The sequence below is a fragment of the Lampetra planeri genome, chromosome 21 (assembly GCF_965212315.1).
Source record: "Lampetra planeri chromosome 21, kcLamPlan1.2.h2, whole genome shotgun sequence".
Classification (NCBI taxonomy): domain Eukaryota; kingdom Metazoa; phylum Chordata; class Hyperoartia; order Petromyzontiformes; family Petromyzontidae; genus Lampetra; species Lampetra planeri.
In genome coordinates, this window is record NC_136127.1 from 6010169 (window position 1) to 6023353 (window position 13185).

The window sequence follows — 13185 nt, forward strand, 5'->3', positions numbered from 1 at the left end:
CCTAGAGCTGAGCTAAACCAAGCCTCTGATGCTGCCTCCCTCGAGTCTCAGAGACCTTACTCCTGAGGGTATTTGGCCAACTCTTCAACGCTGACCAAAAGCGTCTTGAAAGGAGTGGGACTCCTTACGTTTTACCCCACCACGCCGCGTAACCTGCGAATATAGTAATGTGCTGCTGGGTGAACTGAGTGTGTGTGTGTGTGGTCAGGGAGGTTTTAAGAAACGTGCTCACTGTATGTTTTAACTGCCGCGCCGGGAGGTCTGGATTTAAAGCCCAGTCCGCCGCTCCTTCGCTATGCACAGTGGCAGTTGTGGCAGTGCTTGAGGGTTTGCAAGTCACAGGACACGGGGAGGGTGCGCTGATGGGAGGGAATCCCACCGCCGTGGAGCCGGTCACACCCAACTCCGTGAAAGGATAACGCGGTTACAAAAAATGCCTCCTCCACCACCACCACCCCACCCCGACTGCTGCTGCTGCTACCCTCACGAGGCTTGTGTGTACACACAGTGGACCCCCCTCCCCACCTTCCCTTCCATCACAAGGATCAAGCCAACACAGAGCCAAAGCAAGCCTCCCTCCCAAACGCTTGCCCCGACCCCACAACGTTTTTTTAAAAGGCATCCCAACTTAAAAAAAAAGCCACCCGTGGTGGCAGAGCGGGGTACCCGGATCTGCGGGCGTCTCCAGAACCGGTTTTCATGGTTTTTGTCAATATATGTGTGTGGCTTTCCACCCACCCCCCACTATCTCCAACTCTCTCCTCCCCTCTCTGCTCCTTTCTCTCTCACTCCAACGCCGGCTTTCACGGTAGGGCTGGTCTCACTCACTGTATACGGACAGAGAGAGAGCGAGAGCGAGCCTAGAGGATCCGCTTGCTGAGATCCTATTAGGACATCACGAATTGCTCTCGGCTGGAGCCACATTTTCAAGAGCTGTGCGTGGGCAAAAGGTGCGCGCGAGAGAGAGGGAGGCGCCACTGGACCGGAATCCGTTTTTGACTCGCATCAACAAGGTGAGCATTGCGCTTTAGTTTAAAGGGAGGTTGGTATGGTGGTAGCGGGGATGCGTTTGGGCTGAGTTTTAAGGTGAGGAAGTTAATGTGATTATTTTTAGTTCTAGATGTAACAGTGTTTTGCTAGCCGGCCAAACAGAGGTAATGTGTGTGTATGTGTGGAGCATTTGTAACAATTGCATTTCCAGTGAATGAATGTTGTCTTTTTAGGCAACTAATTTTAACTTTTGCCTGCTGTTTTCATCTATGTGCGTTTTTGGGTTAATTGTCGCTTTGTTTCTGGGGAATTAGGGTAACGTTTTAAACAGAAAAGTGAATTGTTGAAAGAGACCAACTTCAAACTCCCTATTTTTGTTGTGATTACGGTTATTGTATTGGATCTGTTTGAATGAGTCACGGTTTACAATGTTGTACCCTCTAAATGCATTGTAACTGCGCAGCACGTTTGAACTTAAGTGCCGATGCGTTACCTGTGCATGGCATTCTTTGTGTAGTGTCTCATAGAATCATTACCTACGTTCTACAACGTGATAGTGAATTCATAGCTTACATGTAAATGATCCGTAGGTTCAATTAAATGGAAAACTTTATGGCTTATGTAATGCAGTACCTGTATATATTAGTATACTATCTACTGCAGTGTATACTGTACATTTGCTCTTCAAATACACAACCGTACTTTACATAATATATGGTGCAGTGTTTCCGTGTGTTTTTTATATCTCGGTATCGCATTGCAATGTATACATTCTGCATTCGTACGCACTACATTCCACTTGCATTCCATTCCATTGCATTGTCATGTTCAGGACGGCGTTGTATGTTGTGTGGCTATGGCGCTTTTTGAGGAATAATTTACAGTCCTGAAATATAATTTACAATTGCAGCGTGAGGCAGTATGCATAGTTTGGTCATGGACAAAATTCATCAAGACATGTTTACATTACATGATTAATGTAACACATTTATCCATGTTTAACGGTGGCTTGGATTTGAATACCTTTGCAATGTGTATAGCCTTCTTTTTTAATATACAAAAGTGAATGCGTGCAGCTGATGGTAATTGTGTGTAATGCAAACAGATGAACTTTACTCAAGCGAAAGTCTATACTGATACAACCTTCAGCACACGATATATGTGCTTTGAAGTAGGGCCATTTTCCAAAATGTCCCCGATTATACATATTTTATTGTAAGGTCACAGTGTTGGGAGTTGTTGTTGATTGTCCTTGTGCACCACTGCCAACGCAGCTGCATAACCAAAACACGACGCGACAAGACGTACTCTCGAAAGACGCATACACGCAGAGACGAGTAAACAATAGACAACACTAGGGAATTTATTTCAAAGCTCCGCTACCATTATTAGACAACGGAAGAAACGTGCAAACATTAGAGTCGTGAGCGAAACATTTGTGGCGATATATCAATTGAGTTTGTAAGTTAATTCTAGATTTGAAGCTTTCGTGACTGCAAGGATTCATGCTCTGTGTTTTTTTCGGTAAAGTCACGTAGGTATACATTTTAATAAAATAAATGAAAATAACTCGATTAAATCACGACGTTTCTGGCGCAACACAAGCATCCTTCTGCAGGTGGGGACAAGGTAGCGAAAGCACCACCGCTTAAGTGTGTCACTTATTTATTTTATTTGTTACCTACATGACTTTACCGAAAAAAACAAAGAGTATGAGTTTGTAAGTCACCTTTTGATTGGCATGCGTTTTAACAGATTCTACTCTCAAAGTGTTTATTTGAGCCTGGCCAGACAAAGGAGCCCAGGTTTCAGTTAACATGTAATTACCGTGTGGTGCCCTGGTATACAATACATTACATATTCATTTCGCATCTTAATCCCTTGATGTAACTGAACAGGGGATCTGGAATCTTTGAAATGAAAATGTCATGGAACATTACTTTTCAAAACTTTATTTTAAATGTTTTTAAATAAAAAGTGTATATGTAAGTATTGTATATATTTTGACTATTAAACTTCCATTTAAGAAAATGCAGGCAGCTTCAATAATAACAAGTCCAGTTCATTTTAAACTGCATCAAACTCGCGTGGAGAAATTTTAATCTTTGCCTAACTATGTTGTGTCAGAATAGTTCCATGCACAGTGGTAATGTCTGGCTTGTACCCAGCTGTAATATACGTACAGGTTAAAGCATTGGGTCACACTCCGCGCAATGATTAATCCAGCTACCTTCTTTCAATTCCCAGCCACAGCTAACATCAGTGCCAAATGATACTGTATTGTGCCAGTCGTGTCCTCTGCCTCCACCCTCAAATCTGTACTGAGCAGCATTGAGAATTTCTCGATATGGCCAAAGCGGTCTCCGTGGCCAGCATAGCCTTACGAAGACCATAAATTTTTAAGGGGAATATTTTTCTACACCGATTATAAATCCAACATACACTGTTTCAACATCACATTTTTGTACAGCACTATTGCAAACAACATTGAAAATATAGTACACAGTGCGTGCTTGTTTGCAAAGGAGTTACAAAATGTCTTGTTATATATTACAGTGTGAGCATTGTCTCCACATTCGACATGCCTGTGTAGATTTTTCAGTCTGGGAAATGTTAAAATGTCACTTTCCATTTATAATTTAAAATCTTTTTCACTTCTTAACTTTGCACGGTAACATCCAGCGGACTTGAACGCAACTGTTTGGGTGGTCCAAGTGCATGTGCGTTTATTGAAGCTATTGTGCGAAATGCGGGGCCTGAGGTTTTAAAAAAAGAACAAAAACCCCCCTTCAGTAAATGGTTCCTCTTCCGAGCTTGACTTGGTGTTTGCACTCTGTCGTATCGTGTTCTGTTTGAACAAATCCCTTGGGGATTGACCTCGAAAAGGAATTTTCAGGCGTCTGATTCCTGTTGAACTGGGAGCACACTGATTTGACGATACCAATGAAAACAAACCTCACGTTTCCCAGAAAAAGTGCCGCTCTTTCACCTCGAATTAAGAGCGTAAAACCTTTTCTGGTGATGATAAATCTAACCCGCCTTTAATTTTTTTGGCTAACGGTATTTATCAACACAAGGTTAAGATTAATCATACTTTCCCACATTCTTGGTTTGTACATCTTACATTCCTTTACTAAAGCAGTGCAATGCCTTGCCTCTTCAGTTGCCATAAATAGAAACAACATGACTATTGCCAGCAGTAGAATACACATTGTTGATTAACCTTTTCAAAGAGGATTAAAACAACCTTATGAAATAATTAATCGTACATTAGGCTGCGCTTCAAATAACTGACAATGAAGGCCATTAAAAGATTGCATATGCCGTAAAGATTGCATAAGCGCGATTGCAGGTGTCTGTTTACCCAGGCAAGTTTGATGGAGTCTCCGAGACTTTATTAGGGAGTGCTGAAAGACATGTTAGATCATCACTTCCCCTTTTTGAGTAACAAAATGCTATTTCATGATGAGACGCGTACAGCAAACAGCCACTGCATTGAAACACACCGGCAGTTGGGATAGCCAGCATGGGACAGCCAGCATGGGACAATACAATAGTCGGTATGTCGGAGGTGACGTGGGCAGAAGCCCTCTCTCTGCGCATTGACGCATTTACTTGCCTCCGATCAAGGGGTAGGTCCACGAAGCTTTTGGGGAAAGAGGTGGCACTGTAATGGCCATAACAGGAGCGAGAAAGTGGTGGGACGACTAGAAAGGAGTGGAGTGACAGGCGGGTCTGTGAGTTCGTGGCTTGGCTCGCCACAGCAGGACGAGACGAATGGAACGCACATCGGCTTTGTCCTGGCCGCCACTTAACAAGAGCTGTGTCGTAACCCTCCACCACCCGACACGGCCAATCAGTAAAAAAGTGTCACGTTGACAAAAGACAAAGAGTTCACTGCTTTAGCCCACCGGTGTGTTGAAGCGTGAAACCACAACATTTACAATTTGAGTAATTTGTAAATGTTGTGGTTTCACGCTTCAACACACCAGTGGGCTAAAGCAGTGAACTATTTGTCGTTTGTAAACGTGACACTTTTTTACTGATTGGCCGTGTCGGGTGGTGGAGAGTTACGACACATTTATAAATAACGCGATCTAAACCCAAAAACGTTGATTATGAATAATATTGGTCGCGAAAGCCTACGTGTTAAACTTAATAAGAGCTGCCACCCTTTTTTAAAGGCATTGGGGCAATCATAGGTGAGAGTTTGGACTTAATTTATTGAGGGCTCAGCAGTTGCTGTCAGATAGTGATTCCATATAGGAAATACCTTTGCTTTATAACGTACTGTACCACATATGTACGTGTATATGTTTAACTTATTTTGCACCGTACGTAGCCAACCGTGCTAATCGGAGGTGCTAATGCAATTCCCATTAGCACTCATTAGCAGTCGGATAAGAAATCTCTTTTTAATTGTATTTGACTCGCATTGATGATCTGGAACAGAAATGAGTATAGTACAAGTAAAGGAAATCGTGACGCTGGTGCAAAGCAGAGAGCATGGTAAAGATCTAATTTGTTCCCAACGTCTCTAACTGAACACAGAAGGGAACGAGAGGAGACTTGTATTGATGATTATATTGAGCCTCCTTATCTGCTTAAACTTCTCGTCATGAAATACATTGACCAAGTGTTTATTGGTTGCATGTTATTTAGGTGAGGTTTTTTCTTATGAGAATACTGAAATCACGAATTTCATCCGTCTCTGCAACTCCCGACTGCCTCTTCCTCTGCCACAAGTGGGATTATTAATATAGTTTTTTGCCTTACCAGTAACTGTATGGATAGAACTGCAAAACAACAGGTTACCGCTTTGCTCACATAAAAAATTGTAGGCCAATAAAATACATATTTTACCTTTTGACCGATCGATCGGCAAGTTTCGTGTGGCGCTTTAAACTAATGGGTATGCCCACCTCTTTAAAAAAAGTCTGGTCCGCGTAGAAGAGTAGACAAAATACCCTCGAGAGCTCGCTCCAATGTTGGCCCATCTGCCAGTAGTGCTAGCAGGCAAGCAATTGCAGGGTGCACCTTGAACTGAGAAACGAGGGCCAATGTGCCACGTGGTGACTTAGACCACCATGCGGTTTGTCCGTTTGCGCATGTCAATCGGTGTGTTCATTCCTAAAAGTTCCACAGAAAAGAGTTACCGGCCTTTGACTTTTGTTAGCAGTTATCAATTCTGCAAACGGTTACATGTGTCCATAATAGAGGGTTTTTTGGGTTAGATCGTGATCTAACCTATAAAAACCTATTATGGATGATATTGGTCTTGAAAGGTTACATGTGTACTGGGTATCATTTAACAAGCTTAGCCACAAGTCACTAAATCCACAGGAAGCACTTGCATCTTCTGTTGGACAATAATCACATGAAGCTCTAAAGCGTATGAAAATATATGTTTTTTTCTTTTCCCCAAGACTCGCATTTGAGTTAATTACACTGATTTTACACATGCAGGAAGATGTAATTTCATGTAAGTTTAAACACTGCATTGATTGTTACACCAGTAAGTTACTTCCACTGATTTCTAGGCATGCAGAAGATCTGACATATCCCGGCATTCCCAGCCACACCTGTAATGTCTACAGGGATAAGGCCTTTTTGTAAGGGACACAAATGATATGTACTGTAATAATGAAATAAATATGTTCTTATTTTCATACATTTGGGTGTGATTAGGAAAAGCTCAGGGCACGAGTCTGTTAGATATGTCATGTGTAAAAGCCACTCCTTTTCACGAAGGAATACAAAACATAATAATTATATAAACTGCCAGAGTATTATAATGCGGGGAAGTGGTACAGTGGCTCACACAACACTGCAATGTGAAGTTGGCGACCCGAATTCCATTCCAGCTCGTGGCCACCACCAGTGGCAAAGCGACATCTGAAATGGTCCTGGGGGGGGGTCCCTCTTTTGCCAACCTGTGCTGAACAGTGTGGTGAAGTATGGTCAAACAGCATGACCAACACAGCAGAGGAGGGCATTCATACATTAGTGGATTGACAAAGGGCTGATCATATAATTATTACAATAAAAAATCACATTTTTTCGACAGTATCATAGTGATATTAAAATTTTACCATATATGCATGACCGAGTCACGATACCCTTTTTCAGCAGCGCCTTGCTCGGACGCTTGGCCATTTTTGTGGGCATTCAGCCTTGCACCGACACAGTTCATTTGCATGCAAATATACCACAACTGGTATGATTGCTCACTAGGTGACTCATTACTGCGTGTTCCATATTTCTGCACTATTTGTCCTGCTCCTGCGTGCTGTATAGTTAACAAGCCCAATATCCTTATTTGGTTAACTGCGGGTGAAAGAGCAGGGGCTGCTAAGAATCTCACTGGGTGTGAATAGGATGCCCTTTTGATTTTACCATCACTGCGTATGAAACGCAGACTCTGTCTTGTAAATCAAACGTGCCGGATTGGAGACAAAATTGGAATAATAAGGTAGTGTCAGCCAAGATATGAAATGCATTCAAGAAAATGTCCAACGATGAACTGGAACAATGAAATGAGTTCACGTGCCAGTAAGATTAGAATACATTTCAGGATGCAGGATCATGAGATGTGGGTGGCAGCTTGGGAAGACCTTCATGCAGCAACGTATTGACCATGGCCGATGATGATGTGTGCATATACATCCCTACATAACGCACGAGGGGTTAATCAAAGCAGAGATGAACCAAGGAGTAGTCTGTTGAATGTCAAAAAAAATCACGTAATTTTATGTATCCGTCCACGTGGGCGTTGGAGTGAACGTTCGAGTGGGTGAGTTTATGCAGGACGTGTCGTAATAACCCGGCCCTGAACCCAGTGTGGGAGTGGGCAGGTATTTGGATGTGGTTAAAAGGGAGGGCCGCTAACTGGGCTGTGGTTCACAACACAGATGGGCAGTTTCATCTCCATGCTGATTGTGGCGTTCTTTTGGCTTGCGGTAATGCCGTCGTGTGTACTTCACCCCGTTTTATGGACATTATCTTATTTCACATCAATTATTTTAAAACCTCGGTATGTAAAGGGTAGAGTGTGATCAAATCACCCAGAATACGCCTGATCTTATCAGTTCTCGGAAGCTAAGCAGAATTGAGACTGGTTCGTGCTTGGATGGTTGACCACTGTGCAAAACAAACCTGTATACAATAGTCGGTTTTGTGGGCAGTGTAGGTCAGTGCAGCAAAATCCATTTTTGTTCTCCACTCTCTCCCACCCTCACCAATCCGCATTAAACAGAATGGTGAAGTATGGTCAAATATCCCTCATGGCCCGAAAAGCATGAGACCCTCATACAGAGGAATATTGACAAGACGGGTTCTAAAAGAAGTATCTAATGCTGAACAAACGTCTTCATTTGGTCATTAATCCAACATAAATACACTGCTTGATATAGGTACATTTGTGTTGACATCTCTGTTTGCAGTATTATGCTGTTGCAGATTCATCCTCAATTCAAATGCACATCACAGCTGCATCATTCGCTTTCATATTAACTTCTGTGGCCGTCTGGAACGCTTTTCCTTCCAACATTGGGAAGCAACTGGAGCTATGCACTTTTAAATCTCGATTGAAAACCCATTTCTTTATAACAACTTTTTGCGTGATAATTTGGTGTCCTTACCCTCGTACACTTCCGATTAGCACGGTTGGCTACGTGTGGTGCGAAAGAAGTTCAACATACAGTACATACAAGGAACATTAGCATGACTACTCTTTGGTTCTTTCGGTAAAGTCACGTATAAAGATAAAATAATAAATTAAATAATAACATACGACGTTTCGATTGCAACACAAGCAATCATCAACAGGTATAAATCAGGATTGCTTGTGTTGCAATCGAAACGTTGTATGTTATTATTTAATTTATTATTTTATCTTTATACGTGACTTTACCGAAAGAACCAAAGAGTAATTCCTGCAGTCACGAAAGCTCCAAATTCAAAATTAGCATGACTACTTACGTCAACTTACATACATACAGCTGTCTTCCTTTTGGCGGTCCCCCTTCTCCACGTGGTTATGGACTACATGTGTCTATTTGTCTTCTCCGATTAGTGGCAGTAGCCACTTGTTTTTATTATTGCTACAGCCTTGTTGATGTCTGGGATATTTTGTTTGTCTTAGAGCTAACGCGGTTTCGTTCTATTGTTTCCACTTTTAGGCGAAGCAAACATCAGGGGCCATAAACTCAGTCTGGAAATGGCATCCGGCTTGCTTGACATTTCCTTCAATCCATTGCTAACTTACAATGGTGAGACGTATGGCCATTTTAAACATTGTATGTGACCAACAATGCTGCGTGAGGGTTAGTTGTTACCTCCATTTTACGAATGTATTTTAGTTGTTACTGATTGTTGTTCGTCACAGAGACCAGTGTGTTAAATGTCAAAGCTCCATACTGAATGTGTCCATTGCAGATTTTGGCCACCCAGTATTCTGTAGCTTGACGAGTCGTAAACTGAATTTTAATAATGATAAAAAAAACTACTTAAACATGTGTGCTTAACTGAGTGAGGCATTGCTCATTGTGAAGTAAGTAAATGGGGCATGCAAATTGGAAGCAAGTTTAAAGTGATGAATAATGAGCATCTTATTAGGGGAATGGGGGTGGTTGTGGTGTGGTGGTGATGCAGTGGGTTCGCACACATTGCCAGGGTTGAGGTCAGTGGTGTGTTATTGATACCTGCACTAGTCCTGGACCACTTCACCAATCTGCACTGACCAGCATGGTGAAGTATGGCCATAAATTCCCCAATGACCAACACGGTGTGGGGAAGGCCTTCATCTGGATGTGGATTGACAAAAGAGCCGTTTAAGTTATTATTTTAATTGCGGCTTCTCTAAAAGAAAATTGACAAGATACTTTTTTTTTCTTAAGAAAAAATGAAATTGGGAACTTGTGATGAGTTCTGTTAGGACTTATTCGCGGGAGGACTTATTCGAAGTGAGTTTAATTCAGGAGTTACGGACAGGAGTTTGGCTATGGTCCAGGAATAAAAACTAAAATGAATTTTACCTTCCGGTTGTTCACAATGGTCGGCTTCGATATGAGCTGGGGTGAAGGGGGGGGGTTTGCAGAGCACGTGATTCCACCGTGCAAAAGAATGTTAAGGCAAAAAAAGAATATGTACAGTACAGTATATTTAAAAAAAATCTTACTTGCACAAGTATCGGCTGTGCCAATGCTATTGTCCTGTTCTCACTACCACACCACTGTCTTAACGCATTTGCATTTTGAAGCCAATATCCTTGTCATATTCTTAGGTTTTTTCGGTAAAGTCACGTAGGTAAAACATAAAAATTAATGAAAATAAAATAAAACAATTTCATTAATTTTGATGTTTTACCTACGTGACTTTACCGAAAAAACCCTAAGAATATGATTCCTTGCAGTCACGAAAGCTTCAAATCTAAAATATCCTTGTCATTATAGTATTCGCATGCACTTTATTATTTGATTAATGTAATCAACTCGTAATAAATATTTTTAATTCAAAAAAGCAAATACGGTAGTTGTCAAATTAAATGAATGGTTTGTTACTGTTTTAGTGATTATTGACAATGTATACAACAACATTTAATTGATGCATCTATTCTGTCTTGATGCATCCCTGCACTCGCAAAAAAACACATTCCGTTTTGTGCACATTTGATGTAAACAAGGAAAATTGGTTATTTAACTCGCAATACAAGAGTCAATTTAAGCGAGTGAGAAACAATTATTTACAATTCATGCAAATTATACTTCAATGTTACAATTAAGACGACTGGAGTGAACAAAACTGTACAAACGAGATAAAACTAACAAGAAATTATTCAAATAGAATAGTAAAAAATTAACCCGTAAAATAAAGTTTTTCACTATAAATGCTTTATATGCGTGTTCAATGGGCCACAACCCAGCCCACATTGGTCTTTGAAACGGGCAGCTAGTCCTCTCGTCCTCTGGCTTGAGATGGCTGCCACCTATGGGTCAGATGATTGCCTGGCAGCATTAAGCAATTGGTAATTAAATATAATTTTTTTTCCTAAAAAGTGTAAAATTTAACAAAAACATTTTCAGGAAAATTAATTGTCACGCACAACGAGTCTGTGTGGAAAATGTCAGCTCGATTGGATCACGGGAAGTGGGTTTAAAAACGACCGAAAGATTGGCACGGTCGTAAGCGCGCAAGCAAGCAAGCGAACTTAATATAAAGGATTTAAATAAAAAACGACCGAAAGATTTGCACAGTCGTAAGCGCGCAAGCAAGCAAGCAAGCGAACTTAATATAAAAGATTCAAAAAGGAGACACATTCATCGCTTGATTCTTAAATTCACTGGCTGCAGGGCTTCCCAAACCCCGCGCCCACGCAATTCACAAAGCACCCCACTGCCCACTGTGTCGGCCGCACATAATTTCCTTACAGGCAGTGTCATCTCTCCTTATGACCACATACCTGGGCGCCCTCAGCTGATGTTCAGTGAATTTTCCGACCGATTTCCGATCTACTCATTGGCAGTGGACTGCGCTCCAGCTTGGTCCCGTAAGCTCGAAAGCGAAAGTGGCAAATGCACAATTAAATAACGCAATGCTCATTATAACCTGAACATTGAAACCGACACCAATCCCATTGGCTTCATCCTCTGAAATACAATCTGCCACCAAATATCCGCAGCCATGCAAACCGCAAGTGAGTTTAGATGTTTTTTTTTGCAAATTACAACCGAACCATCAACCAAGACCTCAACAACGTACCTCGCCACTGATGTAAGTCCCGATCTCCCTTCTGGGGTCACTCTTGTCACCATCCTAGAATCTTTATCCAGATCTGGAAGAACGCTGGTGAACAAAAATTGGAACAACACAGACGTACAGAATAATAAATGCACTAATTTTAGACCCAAACATCGCACCACCTGGCTGGCTTTGGCATTTCTCTAAGCCACTGCTGTACCACCAACCACATCAGAACATCAACTTCCAATAAGGACGGTTGGATACATAGGGTGTGGAAGAAGTTCAATATACAAAAACATACATCAACAAGGCATTGGACACATTTCATTCATGAATGGAACATTAAAGACAAGGCTCAGTGCGAATATGGCAATACAGCTCAAACTATGGACCATATAATAAACCACGAGTCTGCGCTCCTTCAACGGAGGAGAGGAATACTAAAACTACGCAAATACTCTCCTGAAGCCCTCTCGTGACTAGCAGACCTCGACATTGGCATTAAGCTCCTGAATATATTGCCATGCACGGATTAAAATGACCACAGGTACTCATTTTCACACCATCATCATCATCTCCAACATCATTTATATCCTGTACATTTTAGTCTTACAATTCGGTCAAAACACAGCCATGCATAATTGAACAACGCTCGCACCGTAATTGATGTGCATGCAGAGCTTCAGGATGTACAGCAGTCAATCAAATCCATAGTAGATTATTGTAATTCCCACTCTGGGGCTTCCATTGTCTTCCTATTCTAAGCATCATCATTATATCGGCGTCGGTCACATTAATTGGATGCTAACCTGGAGTCAGGCCTCACTGTCCTTGTTTAATATTAATATAGCCTCTTAAATCATAAGGGCATCTTGGGGGCCTCTTAGGTAGAATCATTTGGGGCCTGTAAGTGTGGGGGTTTGTGCCTTGTGGTGGTGGGGGGTTGAAGGTTGAAGGGGTGATGGGGGTGTGGATGGAGGGGACGTTGGGGACCTCCTCAAAAGGTTGTATTACAATTTAATGAGGCTGTGCTGCAATTCATGTGAAGGAGTATAAAAAGCTGATCTAAAGGAAGATGAGGTGCAATAATGATGATAATAAAGAAAAACATTCCGGCTTCATTCCGTGGGTCACTTTGTGTTACAGCATTAATTAGATGTCTCCAAAAGTGAATGGTCTGAAGTTGATGTTTGAGCACCTAGCGTTTGAGGTCATGATTTCAAAATTAAAGTTCATGAAATGGCATTTGTCATCTTTTTGTGAGCTTTGTTATCAGTGTTTATATGTTTAAGGTTTAGCTACTGGAACAAACCATGAAAATACTGCTCATAGTGGAAGTTTATTTTACGGTATCATAATTCAGGCGTTCACAAAATTCCACAGTTAAACGTTACTTTCATGAACGCATTCGAAATTCAATCTACACTCAATTAAACTATGGTCACAAAATTTTCA

The 13185-nt window shown here is 41.5% G+C and overlaps 1 protein-coding gene across 1 annotated transcript in view; it reads left to right on the top strand.

Moving 5' to 3' along the window:
• Positions 1 to 548: 548 nt before the first annotated feature.
• Positions 549 to 13185, top strand: part of LOC144724566 (catenin delta-2-like) — a 279333-nt gene continuing 266696 nt past the window's right edge. Inside the window, exon 1 of the mRNA XM_078603836.1 lies at positions 549 to 1013. The gene's annotated coding sequence lies outside the window, so the exon portion shown is untranslated. The remainder of the gene's footprint in view (positions 1014 to 13185) is intronic.